The following is a 21,064-nucleotide window of genomic DNA, read 5'->3' on the forward strand; positions in this document are numbered from 1 at the left end:
GAGAAGGAGTTATTAGCGGTTATGGACGCATTCCGCGTGTGGCGACACCACCTCTTGGGCGCCAAGCATCGAGTCACGGTGTTCACTGATCACCAAAATCTGCAGGATTTGGCGTCCCTGAAATGCCTTAACAGCCGACAGGTGAGGTGGCACCTTTTCTTCGCAGCATTCGACTTCAAAATCCGACATCGGGCTGGTTCTGCACACGCCAAAGCCGATGCGTTGTCCCGCTCTCCCGGGGGGGTTTCTCTGCCGGTATTCCCTGACACAATGCTAGACGACACTAAGGTTATTTGTCTATGTACCCCCTCAGTGCCCTTAGTGGACGCGGTACGCAAGTGGGTGTCCTTGCATCCCGACCAGCTATCGGAGTGGGATCCGGTATTCCAGGATGGTCTCCCATTTGTGCTGAATCGCCTATTCTTGCCCACTGCCGATACACGCAATATGGCCATGGAATGGTCGCACGATGCCCCTGTGAACGGTCATCCTGGCCAACGCCGTACGTTATCCCTCCTGAAGCGTTGGTGTTGGTGGCCGGGCATGAAGAGGGACGTGGATTGCTACGTCAATACATGCACCATATGTACACAATGCAAAACCCGTAGGGGACGCCCATTAGGCCTACTTCTCCCTTTACCAGTACCCCCGAAACCATGGCATACAGTAACCATGGATTTTGTTACAGATCTTCCTCGGGTACAGGGTTACGACACTATTTGGGTGGTGGTAGATTCCTTCTCAAAAATGGCACGCTTCATCCCCTGTAAGGGTATCCCCTCTGCTTCCGTCCTGGCCACCCTGTTCTTTGATACTGTCTTTTGTTTCTTTGGATTGCCCTCTGTTCTTATCTCAGATCGGGGTTCTCAATTCACTTCTCGCTTCTGGCGCGCTCTGACCAAATTGATGGGTATTGATGTCCGGTTCTCTTCAGCCTACCACCCGGAGATGGATGGTCAGACCGAAAGGACGAATCAGACGATGGAGCAATATCTCCGCTGTTTGATCCTGCAACAGCAGTGTTCTTGGTTGCGTGCTCTCCGACACGCTGAGTTCGCTTACAACAATGCGGTTCATGCATCCACTGGGTTCTCCCCCTTCTATGTACTCTATGGCCAACATCCCCGCACGCTACCGGTCCATGACCTTGCGGCCTCCACCAATCCGGCCGCTAGTACCTGTCTTAGGGATCTGTCCTCTATCCACGCCCAGACTGCATTACATCTCCGTGAGGCCCAGGCATCCATGAAGGTCCAGGCTGATAAGAAGCGGATGTTGGCTCCGACTTTCTCGGTGGGTTCCCGGGTGTGGCTTTCTACCCGTTACTTGAGGTTAGTGGGTTGCAGGAAGCTGTTGCCCCGTTTTGTGGGTCCCTATGTGGTCTCCCGGGTTATCAACCCTGTCACGTACCGCCTGGTTCTCCTGGGATCTTGGAGGATTCACCCTGTGTTTCATGTCTCCCTTCTCAAACCGTGTCCGGCCCCTTCCCGCTTGCGCGCCTCTGCTGCCCCGGTGTCCTTGGCATCCCCAGACGAGTATGAGGTGTCCTCCATCCTGGGCTCCCGGTTCTGCAGGGGGCGCTTGCAATACCTGGTTGATTGGGTCGGTTATGGCTCGGAGGAGCGCTCTTGGGTTCCTGCTATCGACGTCCACGCTCCCCGGTTGGTGGCTCGCTTCCACCGGGATCACCCTTCCTGCCCACGGGGTCGTTTGCCCTTGGGGGGGGGGGGGATTCTGTCACGATCCCTCATCATGTGGTCCCCAAGGCGTTCCCCCATCTCCCGTCTCGCCCTTCCCTCTCTTCCCCCCTTCCCCGGGACTCACGTGGACTCTCACACGTCTTGCGATCGCATCCGCGCCTGGTCCGTAACAGGACGGCTGTCAAGTTACGGCCGTTCCTACATTGACAATTGCCTTGGCGCCTAGGATCGCGAAGGGCTGGCCCTGCGCTTCCGCGTCGCGGGACTGTAATGTCACGTGATGCTCTTGCCCGATCATGTGACCCAGCCGCGCATCATGTGACCAGAAGCGCGAGTACTTAAACTCGGAAACCCGGGTACTCGTTGCTTCACAGCTGTGCTCTGCATTCTGTTTGGCGTTACGAACCTTGAATCACCTTTGGATCACTCACGGAATCGACCTGGCTTGGTTTACTGGACTCTTCTTGGATTTGCCCCTTTGGATTCGTTTGCACAGTGATACACGGCTCTCGACCACGGACTGTTATTGGACTGCATCCTGGATCACCCTCTTGTACCTTGGCTCTTTGGACTTCTTGCCTCACAGCTCCACAGCTCCACAGCTCCTGCTAACAGGTGAACTACTGAGAATTACTCCTCTTGGGGTACCTCCGTCCACGTGGGTCCCGGAACTCTCCACTAGGTTCATTACCTCTTCCTTGACCCTGATTGGTAAGACCTTTCTGTTTTTCCTAAACACTGTGGTTACTATTTCTTGCTTGGTACTTAATCCGCATTTTCTTGCAGCAGTGTGGGGTCCCAGAGGTTCGCGGTCCCGGACTTGAACATCTTCGCCTGTGGCCTCAACGGCTGCACAGAGAGTGGCTTTGAGTTCTCTCTGTGCTGCATTTGGGGACGGAGGCCTCTTCTGCCTACACAACACTCAAGTTTCAACAATGCTATCTTGCCAGCTCCTGCCCCCTCACCGCTGTCATACTGGAACAGTCAAAGGAAAGCAATAAATGGGACTTCCTGAATCGTTCCCATACTGCATTGAGTGTATCAGAGATGGTGTGCACTCAGACAGCCATACAGAACGTACCATCGCACTGAAAGTGTGGGAGGATGTTGCATGGAAGAATGCTACATGGAAGGATATGGCCTGCCAAGATGTCAGAATGCATCAATGAATACTATGGATGGATGTTAAGGGGAAATCTGACGAGGACAAAGTGATGTCATAAAGAAATATATGAACCTATGCTGAAACGATAGCAAAATACTAAGTAACGATGTAACTGAAGCACTAAGAGTAACATGTACCTAAAGCTAAAGTTATCATGGATTTAAAGAAGATGAAGTAACTTACTGACCGATAACTGTAAATATGCAATAACGCAAGGTTGAAAGAAAACGTGTAGAAGCTTGCTATAGAGGAATATAGAACGTGGCAAGGATGGCCATATTAGGAAAATGGACGACGGCTCACGTGGAACTTAACCAAGCTACCTCAGAAACAGGCCGAGGCTGTAGAATCAGAGACGTGGAAAAACAGCTTAGTGTGCAGACCTGATGATGAGTCAAGGTTGGCCAAGAGTGAAGATTCTATTTTGACTGAGAAGCACAGAGCACACAAGGAATACATGGATAAGCTCTGAATGTGGGACATTTTTCAGAGATGAAGGAAGACGAAAACATTTGTGAGCGCAAAACTGCTGGTCAATTAAAGGTATACAAAGCTCATGTGAATTACAGTAAGCAAGTCTCTAAAGGTCAAAGGAGCAACAGTGCCCTGCATAATTAAATCAAACAGCAGCAAATAGAAGGCTGAAATTGACAAATTCGTAGTCTCTTCGCATGTGACTCAGAAGTCAAAAATAAAGGCTATTCATTAGAGCCTCAAGCTAAGATAGTGGTGTGCTAACACTCCCTTGAATATTCCAGGTTAGTGAGCAGGCAACAAGGTCAACTACAAAAGGAAGACTGTGGCTGATGGCCTACCGATGAGAGATGATGGACTAATTGGAAAAATGGGAGTAGCCTGATGGGATTCAAACAACTCGGTTTCATGTCATGTGTGTACTGCTAAAGAGCCAAAAGTCCAAGGTTAGGATAGTATGCAAACCAATCATTGGGGTTGAGGGACAACCTAATATGCAATGTAACATAGACCAATCCACTGTCGTTTTGTTCACTATAATCAGTATTATACATATTTAGAGTTAGTTAAAAGTGTTCCCTACAGATAAGGGGTAGCCAATGATTCACTAATCTTATATGTTCTATAAGTAGATATGTTCCCTTATCCAATCCATTCCCTTGATAGGTTTTGTATTTTTCCATGTAGAATGACATCATAGATGATGCATATAGGGGTATAAGACCTCCATGTAATCAATGTAATCAAGGCTGTTGCCAGTTTTCCCTGCTTTATTAAATTGATAATCAAGTAGTACTTTGCCATAGTGTTTGAGTCTGTCTCATTATTTGGTTTCAGATCATTATTGTAATTCCATCTAGCACAAAACGACACTTCAAGGTCCTAGAGCACAAACTCTGGCAGATGTAACTGTCTTCATATTGGCACCTAGACCTGGGTAACCAAAGGCCCAACCATGTAATGGTTGTCAAGCAAGTGTACAAAACAGCTGACAGGGAAACTTCATTTTTACCGAGTGTGACTAGGCCAGTTCCCTGGCCTTGTAAAAAGGTGATAAGAACCCCTCTCCGCCGTGGGTGTGAAGCCTACAAGAGGTCCAGAGCCAGTCCTATCCCTGAGTAGGATGGTGGCAATTGAGGGGCCCCTATTCCTGGCCCTCTTTGTGCCAGCCTGTGTTTGTGCAGTACCCTTTTATCTCACATCATGCCTCCAAATCAAGATGCTTGCCAGTGTCTTTTAATTCCAGGGTCAACATGCATGATGCAAGCAAAGATAAACATTGGCAGAGCAACCCTCCAGCGCCACACAAGGCATGATATTTCTGGACCCAATCAAGGAGATAAATCATCCAGCATCCCTTTGCCTGCCTGAAAACAAGAAGCAGGAAAGAGAGAGAATGCTGCATTACAGCGCTCACGTGGCTGCGAACAAGTCGTGCCACACTTCCCAGCCCGGCTACGAATTATCGCAGCCAGAAGCAGACTCCATAGACCGCCAGGGAATAAAACAGAAGGGCACATAAACCCATACAGACTACATCTTAGGGGAGCCTGGACCAAGACCCCTAAAAAAACCCAGACAGTTTACCTCCCGGGTGCCATCAGGCTTCGCGGTGGACCCACACACAGAAAACCTGCTAATTGTTATCTTTGCTGTTTGTAACCTCTACCAGGCGAATTCTGAATCAGATGAGGTATTGTTAGTGAGTACAAGTAGTACTGCATTGTGAATTTGCGTGGGAGTGTAATGAGTATAGTTAAGGCTGAAAGTGTAGGGAGTGAATGTGAAGTGCTTGTGCGAGTGAAAGGAGGGTACCTGAGTCGCAGTGTGGAGGGAAGAGTAGTAGTGTGTCACTGCTCACATGGGGGGAGCCCCTTTCCACGAGGCCAGCGAGGTGAGGCTGCTACCTGATATCCCCCCTAGGAGGGGGGGGGGTGGCACTCAGCAGGTGGATCTCATGGGGAGGGAAGCACTCCATGGGACCAGTGATAATGGACTTGGGAGAACGTGGTATTCACTCCCTCCTTTGCCATCCCCGTTACACGTGTACCCCACTGAGTCACTTCGGGTCCTCCACACCTCTATGTGCTTTAGTAGAGTAGAGCACTTCATTGACTATACTGGGATGAGGAAGAGTGAGGCTTACCCATATAGAAACAAAGAAGATGAGCCAAGGAGGCAAAAGCCCACCACAGAACCAACCTACACAGTATAGTTTTCCAGAGGCAGTCTCAATGATAAAAAAAAAAGAAAGGACTGCATCCAGTGTCAAGTCAGCCCAGGAGGAGCGAGGAACCACATGCTGGTTCCTTGGCGAGGGACCCGGAGGAAAGAGGCAGAGACGTTGCCAAGGAGAGACAACTCTCTCCAAGAGGTCCATGCAAGAGGGACCTGGCTGGTGGCGTGGAAACAGGAAACCTGACCGGAAAAGCCAGACCGAGAAGGGAAAGGCATGCAGCCGACAGTTGGAGGATCGAAAAACGCTGCAGAGCCATCGAGGAGGGAAAGCTGAACGCGACAACTGCAAGGAAGCCCCGCTCTGTTTCCAGGATAGACCAGAGCACACAGCCACGCTTCCCGAAGATAGGGAAAGGGTTGGGGTGGCTACTGGGATATGAAGGGAGCTGCATAGACTAAAACTAGACACATTAACATCCTGAGAGACGAAAAGGGATTGCAAAGGAAATTTACATTGTGAGACAAACCTTGGCACTTACCCTATGTGGGGCAGTACCTGGCAGGGGGGTACTCGAGCTCTGTTCAATTGGACAGTGTGTGAAACAGGGACAGAGCTCCCAAAGAAACATTATATCAGCGTATGGCACCCATTTGAAGATGGGGAAGCCCCGCCAGTGCACATCAGGTTCTGAGACCCATATAGAAGGGGATGAAACCCGCAACTGAGGTTTATAGGGGTCGAGGACCCACCAAAAGTTGAAGAAGTATACAATCAATGGCCTGGGGCCCAAAGTGAATCAGGAAAACCCCAAAAGAACTGCAGTGAGGCAATTATTAACTAGAGAGCATGCTCAGGCTCTGCCCCCTGCCTTCATCGGAAGATACGAAATGTGATGATTACATGAGAAGGTATTTCGACAATTCCATAAATATTGAACGAAACTCATGGTATAGGTCAATGGAGAAGGTGGGGAGAGAGCTATCAAGGGAAAGCTGCTATGTTTCCTCACTTATCCCCTATGCCATGACAGTCTCTCGAGTATTTATACCTCAAGAAGTACCTGAGTACAGAGCTCACTGCTTGGTAAATCTCGCAGTATGCCAGACCAGAGGACAATTTCAAGGACAATCGGCCCTGATGAAGTATCTCACAGGATCAGAATTCCCATACGTAGACAACTATGTAAAAGAGGCACACATTATGGAGAGTAAAAGAATGAAAAGTAAAGTGCTCAAGTACATACTATCAGGTCCAAAAAGAGGAGATGTCGAAGTAGTTGATCACCAAATATTAAGGTGTACAGATGCCCAGTTTAATTTGATACCTCATTGTGCCGACAGACCACAATTACAAATAAAAGGTAGAGTATGTTCCTTGGGAGGATGGGTTGATGGAATAATGGGATGCAAAGCAGAGGCAGTATGGGACTGCGGCAATAGAAGTGATAAAAAACACAGAGTGTGCCGTGAGGAATGGAAACCAACTGCAACATTTTTAACATGGGTAGAGGATGAAGAAGGACCACGATCCATAACCAAACTACAAGCACCGACATTATGCTTTAGAAATAATGATTCAGTAAAGCTTGGTAACAATGAAGGGTGCAAACACATTATGGATTTACCAGGTATGAAAGTTGGTACAGCTGTACTAATGGACCATTACTGGGCCTGCGGCACAAGAGCATATATGCAGTTTGAGGTGACATATGTACTATAGTGCTACTAAATGCACCAGCATTAGTAATACCACAAAGTGAGGTTGACATTGGGACTTTATCTTCAATGGCACACAACAGGAAGAAAAGATCCCTAGGTGTAAAAACGCAAAAAATGAACTATTTTTCCAAGCAAGTCAATGCTGCATTCGATGAAATCCCAGAGAGTCATACGTTGTTTGGTAAAACAACAACGTTCTTCACATTCTTTCTAATGCCTGGCCTGCAAGCAGCAGAAAATGCACACTGGATCCAGATAACTAGGTGGGAACTGTTACAAACTATTAATGCCACAATAAAAGGCTTCAATGCCATCAATGAGGAGTTAAGAGTGGTCAGACTGATGACCCTACAGAACAGGTATGTTCTGGAGCTCCTTACAGCCATGGAGGGAGGAGTGTGCGCAAAGATAGGCCAAGTTGCTGTACATATGTACCTGCACATGATGAGGAGTATGGGACCATGACAGAGGCCATATACTCCCTGAAAGAGCTGCACGATAAAATAGAGGAGGACGTGGACGACACTGAGGGTGATAGCTGGTTCAGTTATTTATTCTCCTGGATGCCTACCTGGTTGACATATGTATTCAAATTTCTGTTGGCAATTGTGGTACTGGTCCTAATAACTTTTTGCATCTTGAGAATAGCAATAAGCCAATGTAAAAAGAATGGCAAGAAGGCACTTCAAATGACATTAATGGTTAATGTGGCTGATACCGTACATCAGTACACACAAACGGATGACAAAATGTACTGTCCCATGTATCCACTGGGTCAGCCAGCTAGACAACCTGGGGCATTGTTTACATGCACAAAAGATACCCATAACTACAATGAGCACTGGATGAAATGTGACAACAATGACGAGTGCTGGCTTAGGACATGCAGTCCAGCAGAATACGTAGCACAATGAGGTAAGTTGAGGGGAGTCACCAGAGTGTGGCTGCCCAAGGATGGCTATAATATGATGAGAGAAAACGAAGGAGTGGTCGATGTCATGCCTCCCGACCCCCCACCCCTCACAGATCCAGCAGCACCTTCCCATCACAGCGTTTCCACCATTTATTGAAGCATCGGGCTGCTGGTAGCCCCGTTTACGCGCGTTAGAAGTTGTTTGGCAAGTTGCTGTGGCAGCGTAGTGCATACACGAGACACACTCTGACGACGCCACGTTCTGGAGCCGTTTGCGGTCACATGATACGGAACGCTGCATAACCTGGGCAACTCTGTATCACAGGCACCCATAAAACACTGCTCATCCCGAAGTCGGGTGCTTCTGATTAGAGGTTACTCTGTGTTCTTTGATCCTTTTCCTGTAATCTCCTTATTGATAATTCTGTTACCGACCTTGCCTGTTAACTGGAAATTCCCTTGTCACTTGCCCTTTGGTCTTGTTGTTGTCAGCCTCCTTTTGATCATCGGCCTGTCCACTTGCTGTTTTTGTCTTAAATCCGACCGCACGGATACGACCACAGCCCGCCTTGGACTCTGCTTCTGCTTTCCCCCGGTGTACGTTTCCACACCACCGTTCTAGCAGTAAGTTATCTTCTGCTACTCCAGCTGTTACTTTCCTTGTGTTGCATACCACTGTGTATTTATTGCTCCTCCTAGACTGCTTCCATTGCTACGAACTTTCTTCCTCTGCTCTCCTCCTACATAGCCTCTGCCAGATACTGCTTCGTTCCCCCTTTACTGTGTACAAGTGCACTTGACTTTTTAGACACTCTGCTGCATTCTACAGCATGCACCAACTGGGCTCAAGTGCGTCCCTCGTGCCTTTCGGGAAAAGTCCCTAACTAACCTTCCCCTCCTTGTTTCTCTTCCCTCTGCTTCTCAACCTGAACCCTAATTTGGACTACTGTAAGCTGCTTCGGTAAGATACCATAACCAACTTAGGTTCTCTAACAGTTGGGACCAGGGGTGGGGTCAGGGTAGGGGTAAAGTAAGTCCACTGACTGGACTCCTTCCTAATACTTACCTTGTCTTCTCAGGGAACATTCCGGAAGGAGACTCTCTCAAGCCCTTACCCACAGGCCTGGATACATCCACAACCAGGTTAGTGGATTCTCTATGCAGGGGCTCCAGTAATCTATCCGAGGACACTACTGATCTGTACCTCCTTACTTGCTTTCAGCCTGGTGTTCCTGTGGTCTTTGACCCGCGCCCTTTCAGGTGATTTGCTCCTCTAGCTATTCCATACAGCTAGCGAGGTGTATCACTGGGAAGGTCTTTTTTCTGCTAAGAGGAGACCAGAGTCTCTCGGTGCTCAGGCACCATGCCGACCTGAGCAACTGTTGAACCTCACACATCCATGGTGAATACTCTGTCAATCTATTACTCTGGCTGGTGGCAACCTTCCTTGGTGAGTACTCTGTGTAACCTATTTTACTGCATTGTGACAGTCGATGACTCGACCAGAGGAGGGAATGTAGTGGGGCAATTATTGACTAGAGAGCATGTTCAGGCTCTGCCCCCCTGCATTCCTCAGAAGAAACAAAATTATAAGATAAGAAAGGACACATTTGAAACTGCACTTTAAATTCTCCTGGAAATGCAGCTGGCACAAAAAAAATAATATTGTTCCGCCACACAAGTAGGGAACAGATGAGGCATTAGCTTACACAATTAGAATAGATTAAGCGACAGGAAGGTGTGTACACACGATAGGAATTCACTACACAAACCGGGCAAGAAGAATTGTAGGCAGATAAGGTTGCGGCTACCCATAGGAAGGGAGATCATGGGACAGGCATGCACCAGGATATTGGTAAATGGCAAATTAAATGTGTCCTGTAGAGGAAAATAACGTAACAAGCAGTTGCCATTTTAAACTGCACCAACACAGCAGAGACTGAAGCTCTGCAGCTTTAAGAAGCCCCAGCTAAGCACGCTATTTGAACATATACATTTAATTCAGGAAAATGCTGTAGTGGCTAGATGTTAGCTGCCTCAAAGGAATGTCAAAGCCCAGGGCTCCGTAGGGGAGGGTTACACAACGGAACAAGATACCATTGTGAGCGTTCAACCGTTAAGGTAAATCAAGTTACGATAACACAGCAGACTATTTGAAGGCCATGGAATGAACTGATCACCACAGGAAATGTCCTAAATTACATTAATCTGTCTAAGTGGTAGACAGATTAATGTATCAGCGATCAGCTAGGCGTGACAGAGAAACGCGGATGCAGCTAAAAAGACAAATAATTACCGTGCACATGGTGAAAGCATAATAACAGTATTCATAAATGTGTCATGAACAGAATGGCAGTTACTGTTGCAAGGATAAGGAGCACCGGAATTACTGGAAATTGGTCCTTGAAACTCAGACCTCATGGCAGAGATAACATGGGCTATTTATTTAAGAACAAAGGCGATACGCTTGTCCTCTCCTCCCATCTACATAAAACATGTAATCATGCCGCCAGTTCACGCAGAGTTTGACCGCATGTTAACCGATAGGCACATGTCCTTTTCACTGCAGAAGTAATTTAGAGCCTACCAATAATAATCAAGCATGCTTTATTTTATTTTTTGTATTTGTAAAGCGCACTGCAGCCCAAAGGCATTGAGGCACTGTTGCAAGCAGGTGATTTAGTTACAGGTGCGCAAGATTGCTTGTGGGTTACAGAGAGCAGAAAGCTAAGCAAAATGCAAGGAAACAGATACATGAGAAGTTGCATAACTCACAATACAGAGCCATGCATCGAGTTTACAGTGCATGAGTACATGGATAGGCAGGAGATTGGAGGCAACAGGAAATTCTGAAGCCCCTTTATACAAACAACAGCGTTTTAATGGCTTTCCTGAAGGCTATGTGAGTTTTGCAGCGATGAAAGGGCAGCTAGAACCTCCTGCCCTAGTCCTCAAGGTTTTAGGAATGGTGATCATGTTTGTGTATGCTGTTCTTGTGGGTCTGTCCGAGGTGGGTTTAGCAAATGTCTGGGAGAGGTAGAGGGGGGTTTTGTTTTGAAGACATTTGTGCGTGATATTGAGGGATTTGAAGGTGATGCGCTCCTTGAGGGGGAGCCAATGGGTGTCTAGTCAAATGGTCGACAGACAAATGGTCGACAGACAAATGGTCGACACAATTTGGTCGACAGGACAAATGATCTAATTTTTTTTTAGTTATATATATTTTTGTAGGTTTTCGTTTAGGGAAAAAATGGGTATTTACCAAATAAAAGGGGGTTGGGGGGGAACCCACCCAAAAAAAAAAAAAGTGAAAAAACAAAAATAAAACATTTGATCAATTTACCCGTCGACCTTTTGGTGTCGACCATTTGTCCTGTCGACCATTTAGATTCGAGCATTTGACCTATAACCGAGCCAATGGACTAATCTTCTGGTAGCAAAGATATGTTCCCTCTTTGAGATGCCGGTAGTGGCCCGGGGGCATTGATCTGTATGGTCTGGAGTTTTCTGATTTTTTTAGCAGAAGTACCTACTAGGAGGGTGTTGCAATAGTCCAACCGGGACCCGATTATGGCCCTTGCTATGGTGAGGCAGTTCTCTGTAGACAGGAAGGGTCTGGCTGCGTTGAGCAGTTTTGAGTGGTATGCTGCAGAAGATACAATCGCGCTGGGCTGTCTGCTCATGGTAAGATTGGAATCTAAGAAGACGCCCAAGGTTTTGACCGCCTGCAACACAGGGATAGGAGTGTTGTCAATGGTAAAGGAGCTCTACTTGTCGTCCACTTTCTTTATGGTTGCCGGGAATCCAATAAGTAACAGTTGAGATTTCTCGCCATTAAGGCAGAGCCAGTTTTCTGCCATCCAGGCTTGAATTTTGGAGTAAATGGAGATTATATTTTCCCTGTCAGCCTCATAGTCACTGGTGAGGGGAATGAGCACCTGCATGTCATCTGCATAGTTGGTGTATGATATGCCTAACTCGTCCAGGAAGTTGAATAGTGGCCTCATGAAGAGGTTGTACAGAGTAGGAGAAATGCATGAGCACTGCGGTACACCGCATTTTATCAGGTCTGGGTTGGTGCATGCTTGGTCCGAGAAGAATTTCATAACTCTACCCTGGAGGAAGGACGCGATCCAGGCAGTAGCCTTCAGTGAGAAATTGGCACAGGATGAGAGTAGGTGGCAGAGGGTATTGTGATCCACCAGATCAAAAGCTGTAGATAAATCGAGTAGTAGGAGGAGTGCCAGTTTCCCTGCATCTCTGAGATCATCAATCTGATTCTTAAGGTCTAGAAGTGCGGATTCGGTCCGATGGCCGGGGGGAAAACCTGATTGGCGAAGAACAAGCAGGTGATTGGCTTGCAGGAAGTTTTGGACATGCAGATAGGCTGCTTTCTCAAGGAGTTTCAATAAGAAGGGGACTGCAGTAATAGGCCTGTAGTTCCCTGGGATGGTTGGGTCAAGTGTGTTTTTTTTCAAAAGAGGGCGTACCCAGGCTTCTTTGAGGCATGCCGAGACCAGTCCAGATGTGAAGGAGGTATTGATAAATGCGGTAAGGAAAGGGGCAAGGGTGGAGGCACATTCTTTGATCAGTTGTGTGAGACAAGCATCCCCTCTACAGTTGGATGGTTTGATTGACTTAATGAGGGCGATGACTTCCTGTTCATTCATTTCCTTGAATGAAAGGGGGGTGGGGGGTGGAGTCATGGGAGGTCATGCGGGAGAGGTCCGCCATTTGTTGGCTTAGGGCCTGTTGGTGGGCGATGATTTTGCTTTGCAATACGTTGAGCTTGTCATCCATGGCCGCCTGGATACTATTACACCAGTCTGAATTTTTGGAGGTGGACGGTAGAGTGGGGGCTGGTGATTCCAATTCTCAGAAAATAGAAAATATTTCTCTGGTGTCGGATTTGGTGTTCGCTATCCTAGTGTTAAAAGAAATACTTTTGGCTTTGATAATGGCTGCTTCGTAGTCTTTGGCAATAGACTTGAATGCAGCTTTAGTAGAGTCACAGCGTTTGGTTAGCTAGGCAGAGTGTGCACCTCTTTTTCTAGCACGCATCTTGAGAAGTTCGGAGGAGAACCAGGTATTTGTATGTTTATTACGCTTGGCATTCCTGAGGGTAAGTGGTGCAATGACGTCCACTGCCTGGGTGATGGTATCGATATAGGTGGAGGCATGGGTTTCTGGGTCCTTGGAGAACGGAGCTTGGAAGGCAGGCGTCATAAGGAGGGGGAGAAGCCTTTCCTTAGTGAGCTGACAGGCACTTCTGCACGCGGCAGGAGGGAGTGGGTTGACTGGCCGGGGTGGCTCTTTGGCGATGTTCAGATTAAAACAGATGGAATGATGATCTGACCATGGAATGGGTGAGGTGGCTGTAATAGTAGGGGGGGGGCAGTTGTGATGTGCGAACCAGTCCAGGGTGCGACCCTTGATGTGGGTGGGCACTTTAACTGCTTGTTGGAATCCTAGAGAGGATAAGGATTTGTTGAGGGTAGTGGCTTGGGAGTCTGACGGGTCATGAAGACCTAGATTGAGATCACCTAGCAGGATGGCTTTGGAGGTTGTTTTTAGGTTATTGGAGATGACATGTAGGAGGGCGTCCTGGAAGTCCGTAACTGGGCCTAGAGGTCGGTAAACTATGTGGAGTGTGATGGTACAGCTTGGTGATGGGTTGACTTTGAGGAGCAGGTAGTCGCTGTTGGAACCCAAATCTTCTTGCACTTTCCTAATAGGTATGGACTCTTTCACTATCAGGGCTACACCTCCTCCCTTCTGGATGGGGCGATCTTGCCTGAAGATGGTGTAGCCCTGCGGGAGGGCTAGTGAGAGGGCAGTTCCTGATGCTTCATGAAATCAAGTTTCACTACTAATTAATAAATCAAGATTATGGCTGGTAATAAAGACATGAGTGTCGAGTGCATGGGCTGGGATCGAGCAGGCGTTAATAAGGGCGCTGCTGAGGGGGAGCGCATTCTTGGGGGCAGCACTGTCTGGTGCAATTGGCCAAACAATAGCCTTAGTTAAGAGACCAGGCACAGTGTGCACGGGTGCAACATGATTTAACATTCCACTTTGAGCAGTTACAGGCACAGTGGGCACTGGAGCAGCAGGAATTGAGGTACCATTAGGGACAGTAACAGGCACAGTGGGCACGGGTGCAACATGATTTACAAATCCATTTTAATCAGTAACAGGCACAATAGTAACAGGCAAAGTGGACACAGGTGCAACATGATTTCAAAATCAATTTTCATCAGTAACAGGCACAGTGGGCAGGAATGCAACCTGATTTAAAAATCCATTTTGATCAGTAACAGCCACAATAGTAACAGGCACAGTGATCATGGTGCCACCTATTTAAAAATCCATTTTGATCAGTAATAGGCACAATAGTAACAGGCACAGTGGGCATAGGTGCAGCATGATTTAAAAGTCCATTTTGATCAGTAACAGGCACATTAGGCAAGTGTGCAACAAGAAGTAAGGTACCACTTGCAGGAGTGGTGGCGGGGTTTGTACCTTGTGTAATGCCTGATGGGACAAACTACTGTGTGACCAGGGCCTTGGTATGCTGTGGCCTTTCTGTGGTACTGGGAGACCTTTTTTGAGGCGTGGCGTGTGGACACCGTCCCTCCCAGCGCCTCCAACTATGTAGACATGTGGTGGTCGTGTCGGGTTGGGTACCTGAACATGGAGGGCCCTGGAGGCAGGACTCATTTTCAACTATGGGTGTGGAACCTCTATCACCGAGGGGGACCCAATGCGGCAGGGGAAGGGGTGCAAATGGTAGATAGTAGAGCCTGGAACCTAACCGCAGGTTCCGCGTGCAGGAGGACGGGGCCAATGATGGGAAGGGTGCACTGTGTGTGCGTGCCCTGAGGCGTGTGGCTCTAATGGCAAGGGTAGGTCGCGTGGAGAGAGGGTGACACATATGAGGGGAAACATCCAATGAGCTAGCATGAGGCTGCTTACCTTCCACTGCACTGAGAATCGCTGGGAGTGCAGAATGCAGCATCACCGAGCAGCAGAGAGCTGCAGAGAGGATTAAAGGCCTTTGTCCGACGGATTTGCCTGCCGATCTGCCTCCTCTCTCTTTAAGGTGGGAGGGGGTGGGCCGTCAGGCCTAGGAGGCCAATTAGGACGCTGGGCAGCGGCGGCGATGCTTCCTTCCTCCCGCATGTTGTTGACGGTTGCTAGGGCAACCCGGGCAATTTTGAAGATCGGAATGGCCTCGTGGAGTGGAGCAGATGGCGAGGATGAAATGGAACACTCCGATGTCCCTGGATTCTTTGTAGCTGCAATTTCAGTGAAATCAGATGGAGCCTCTCGCAGCAGAGCTGCAGAGAGGATTAAAGGCCTTGTCCCATGGCCTTCATCCGATGGCTTCGCCAAACGGCCTGCCTCCTCTCCCTTTAAGGCAGGAGGGGGTGGGCAGGCAGGCCTAGGAGGCCAATCAGGATACTGGGCAGCAGCGGTGATGCTTCCTTTCTCCCGCATGTTGTTGTCGGTTAGCTAGGGCAACCCTGGCAATTCTGAAGATTGAGATGTCCTTGTGGAGTGGAGCAGACGGCAAGGATGAAATAGAAAATCTCCAATGTCCCTGGATTCTTCGTAGCTGCAATTTCAGTGAAATCAGATGGAACCTCTCGCAGCGGAGCTGCAGAGAGGATGAAATGCCTTGTCCCACCGCCTTCGCTCGATGGTTTATGATGATGTAGCACATTTTATTAGATGTTTTATGGGTGGGATCTTAGATAAAGAGTTATCCAATCATTATTAGTGGACATATAGAATTATGTATGTAGCTTAGTAGAGGGAACCAATGACCAGGAGTGAAACAGAACCAATCTGTGAGATTCGGAAACAGCCCAGAGGGATCTGGTGCCAAAGCAAGAAAGGCAAAGAAGTACAAGAAGCCAGGAAAGGGATCAGGGAGCCTTTGCCAAAGTAAGATACACTTTTTTAACTCTAAAATATACAATCAAGTATGGCAGGAAAGTGAACCAGACTTGTACCACATTGGTGACCTGGAGACATTTTGGACATTGGCCCTCATTACAGTTACGCCAGTATCCCGCCCGATATCCCGGTATTACCGGGACATTGGGGGCGGCAGAGACAATGGTAAGTTTCCATTCCATGGAGTCCCCTATGCCGGCGATTCAGGCATTCCTTTACTGGTAGGGCCCTGATCTACCGGCAGGTCTGGCCTGCCGGGAGATCCATGGCCCCCACCGGCAAACTTGTCTTTTGCCGGTCTGGAAAAAATGCTGGTGGCGGAATTACTGTTTTTCTATATTACCATTTTTTCCGAACTAGCAAAGTCACAATGAGGCACATTGTATTTTTTGTGTGAAAGGAATCTATACCACTTTGGGTACTGTATTGGATACACAATGAAAGAACATCTAAGATAGAACTTTGAAGTTGAAAATTCACTCATATCAAGAATTGAACACTATGGGGCTGTATCCAGAACGAAAGTGACCGGCTTCTGGATCAAGAAGACACACAGTTTTTCCTTAGTTAGTTTAGAGACGGAAATAGGTTTGGACACAGGGCGGTGGACAATTTACTTTACGGACATCCTGACAGAGCCCTTAGTACCTTTGTTGAGGCAGGGCAACCCCTCATAGTAAAAGGGCAATGTAGGGTTTTCTTTTTCTTTTACTTTTATAAATAAAAGTTTTTGCCAACAAACATGCCACCACTGTGTCAGACCTGTACATATGCACCCTTACACAGAGTATGCAGTGGCAGGCAGTGTCATCCTACCATTGGACACATTAATTTGTTGTAGGTAGCCACAAAATCTACAACTTATTATGAACACTCATGCATCCAACATCTCTTGAAACAGCTACTTCCAACTATGGCCATTAGAATGTTCAGTCTGTCTTGACAGCACATGCAAGTAACCGGGAGATAACATGTCTACAAGGCACAGACAACCATGAACAGACAGGCAAGGATGGATATCCAAGCAGCTAACTACTGAGATTCTTAACCAATATATGACTCTGTGCAGTTGTTTAGTCGATTGCAGTGCAGCGACTGACAGTATGTTATCTCTATTCCCAACAGATGAGACCTCCAGTTATCGAGAAAGCACCTGCAACCTCCAAGCCAGTGCAAACAGCAAGACATCAGCCAGCACAACTAGGCCATCAGACCAGCACCAGCGGCACCACCATGCAATCAGCCAGCAGCAACCCTGCTACCACCAGGCCATTAGCCAGCACCAGTCCCCCCTCCACCAGTGGTGTTGCACCTGGGCTCTGTGTGTGGTAAAGGAGGCTAAGAAGAAAGTCCCTGCACAGCCTCCACCACAATCTACATCCAAGGACATCTGCCCTGGCCCACTAGCCATCAGTGACGATACACCTGCAAAACATCCCCATTGAGGAGTTTCAGTCATTGGATATTGGAGAACCTATTAGCAACATTCCAAACACCCAGGATGTTTCGGCAGTGGACTCTTTGGATGACACTCATCATCCACAGGCGGAAACTTACATAGATGACAAATAGCATCCAGTGGATGCTTCTGTATCCAATGCTGGCCCCTTCCAGCCTTCCAGACACAGAGCACGCCACTGCAATGCTTGGTGGGTCCAGCCTTTGGCCAATGGTGATTCTGAAGATTTGCAGTTTAAGGCCAATATGATGATCCTCTTTGCCATGCAAGAGCTGCAGGACCACCAGAAGGAGCTGGCCTCCAGATGGGTTCAGGTCCAGAAAGACAATCATAGGCCTCAGCAAGGTGTGGCAACACAGTGCTAATCTTTATTCATCAATTGATGGTCTGGCCAAGGCCATAACATAGTGGCTCATGCATTACCAGTGAAATGTCTATCATGCCTTTTAAGCAACCACTGATTGTTTAAATCATCTAAGCAACCAAAGTAATCTTAGACTATGTAATTCATCTATACATTCATTTCTTCAGAAGGATGCATATATGAATTCTAAGAGTTTGCTGACGTTGAAGGAACTGTCATGATTTGTCTGTCGGCTAACACTTAAACAATTGTCATTGAGGACATAATACTCTTATCCCACATGATGAGATGTTAAGTGATTAAAACTGTTAGATTATGATAGAGTGAGGGCATAATACTTTGATCTTACATGTTGACATGTTAAGTGAAAGGACCATAATAACATGTCATTGCCTATTTCCATTATGATTAATGAGAAAATGTTTAGTTTCATACACGTGTAGCTGAGTGATATTGGGAAAACATGAATATTTTGTATTCACTTTACTTTTATGGATATGCACCCTAACAGTGGTGGGAATTCTCCATTACTCTTTTTTCATGTTTATCTATGTTATGTTATGTTATGTTACTTTGCATTTATATAGCGCCTTATGTACCATTGGTATGATCTCAAGGCGCTGATAGGTTGAACGCCCCCGGGAACCGTAGTTCAAGTCAGTAGAGAGAGAGAGAGAGAGTCATAAGGTGTGTGTGTGCAGCGGGTATGTGTGCAGCAGGAGTGGCATTCGTTTGTTAGCTGCTTCTTAGTGGTGGGTGTGGTGGTAGGGAGATCAGGATTATGTGTTCGTTCTTCCAGGGTGATACCAGACTGATTCTGACTGCGTTAGGCCTGAGGAGAATGCCTGGGCTGGCGGGTGTGCAGCTAGCAGTGTTTAGTTAGGATGATGGGGAGTATGTGGTAGGTGTTGGTATGAGAACAGCTATACCAAACGTGTCATAGTATCGCTGTGTTCTAGTTGAGTGGTGGTGTATAGAAGAGAGTAAGCGTGGTGATGCGATATGGTGGTTTTCAGTAGTTGCTTGAATGTCGAGCGCCTTCATGCTCCATATATTCCATGCATTCTCACCGTTTTATGCTCATCAGCTGTCCCATGTACTTCAACCGTTCCACGCACTTTCCAACCTACCATTCCATGCACTCAACCAACCGTTCCATGCACTCAACCAACCGTTCCTATGCACACCAACCGTTCCGTGCACACCAACCGTTCCGTGCACACCAACCGTTCCGTGCACACCAACCGTTCCGTGCACACCAACCGTTCCATGAACTCCAACCGTTCCGTGCGCATCAGCTGTTCCGTGCGCACCAGCCGTTCTGTGCGCACCAGCCGTTCCGTGCGCACCAGCCGTTCCGTGCGCACCAGCCGTTCCATGGGCTCCAGCCGTTCCATGGGCTCCAGCCGTTCCATGGGCTCCAGCCGTTCCCTGCTCTCCAGCCGTTCCCTGCGCTCCAACCGATTCCTACACTACAATCGTTGCATTCCATCTGATCCACGTGCAATCTATGCATCCCATCCGTTCCACTTACTCTTCCAGCCATTTCATCCTTTCCACTATGTGTAATTAAGTCATTCAGATAGTCGACCTTTTTGTTACACATCAGCGATCTGTCATTTGAATTCGATTAAGGGTACAGCGCAACTTGAACCCGAGCGGTTCACACATTTCGATGATTGTTCCTTCGGTCATAGTTACTTTTACATGTTTTCCCAGTATTTGAGCGCTGTTACAATGGGATCTGTTTTAGCTTACAACAGATCAGTGCATTTTTGCACATTAATCAAGTACTTTTTCTTCAGTTTTGAACCACGGGTGTGATTCTAGATGGGTTGTCTTCCTTGCATGACACAATTTTTGTTTGGTTTCTTTAGATTTGTGGCTGTGTACGACAGCGGAGTGAAGTCCCCAGGATTATTTTAGGCACCCAGGACTACTTTGCGGTATGGCTACTTTGCAGCCACTTGTAGCAGATTAAGGTTCACGTTTGATGATAGTTGGGTACCTGGAGGTGTTATTGTTTCAGGTTATGTATGTCACTCATGGGTTTTGAATGTCGCTCCACTAAACATTAGGTGTGCTATTGTGACAAATGTTTAAAGAACTGGGATCATGGGGGCGTGGCTTGGAGCCATGGCGGTCGGACCTGCTCTGTGAGAGCTCCCAGCTGGCGCCACACTACCATCGATAATGCCCCGGTGAAAAGCTAAAATCCTTTATCCTAATTTAGCGCTGTCGAGAGCTGAAGCGCTGCGGCATGGTTTGGCCGAGTATCGATGCCCTATGAGAGCTACCCGCATAGATCTGGTGGTTGTGGGCTTGCCGCCATGGACGGAGCGAGTGCGGAGGACAAGATGGTGGACTCCTCCCTGGCCCGGCACTGATCCTGGGGCTTGGGGATCGGAGACGAGGCGCACCGCTGGATACACACAGCGACGGAACCCCGTCGCCTTCCTCGAGGCTCGCCGGCATCCCCTCTACCTAGCGGGACACGGAGACACAGAGACTTACGGAGCTCCTCTCCCGCCCTGCCTGCCCGGAACCCTTGGCGCCAACGGCGGAGTCTGTGAGCCTCGGGGGCCTCCCTTCCCCCCCCGGCCCACACGGAGTGCTGCGCTCCGGTTCCACAGCCCCCGGAGTGAATTTACCGGTCAGCGGTGCCTGCTTCCCGACCTCCGTGGGGGATCCCGCTGGGGTACCGTGGCCTCCTGTGAGCTGATCCGTCCTGGAGGACGCCCAGCCGCGACGACTCCTCTCGGCACCCGCTGCCCGTGCCAGCAACCGTGATGTGTGATCCGGGAGGCCTCCCCCCTCGGTGCTGGACCAGGGCTCCACCCAGACTGCTGCCCGGGACTGCTACGCGGGCGCTCCTCCGCCCCCTCCTCGCCTGGGGAAGGCTTGGCTCCCAACATCTTCAGCCTCCTGAATCTTCCGTCGGAGGGGAGGTTGGCCGGGACCCGATCCCTTCCATCAGCCTCCCCCCTCCCCCCACCAAGTTGCAGCTGCCATCAGGGGCCCGTCGCCTACAATCGCCCGCGGGATCCCCGGCGGCCTCGCCGTCAAGCGTGACGCCCAGGGGGGGCGCCCATCTCCCGCGGCGGGCCCAAAGAAGCTAGTCACCGCTGCT

The sequence above is a fragment of the Ambystoma mexicanum genome, chromosome 14 (assembly GCF_040938575.1).
Source record: "Ambystoma mexicanum isolate Mex_15411 chromosome 14, UKY_AmexF1_1, whole genome shotgun sequence".
Lineage (NCBI taxonomy): Eukaryota > Metazoa > Chordata > Amphibia > Caudata > Ambystomatidae > Ambystoma > Ambystoma mexicanum.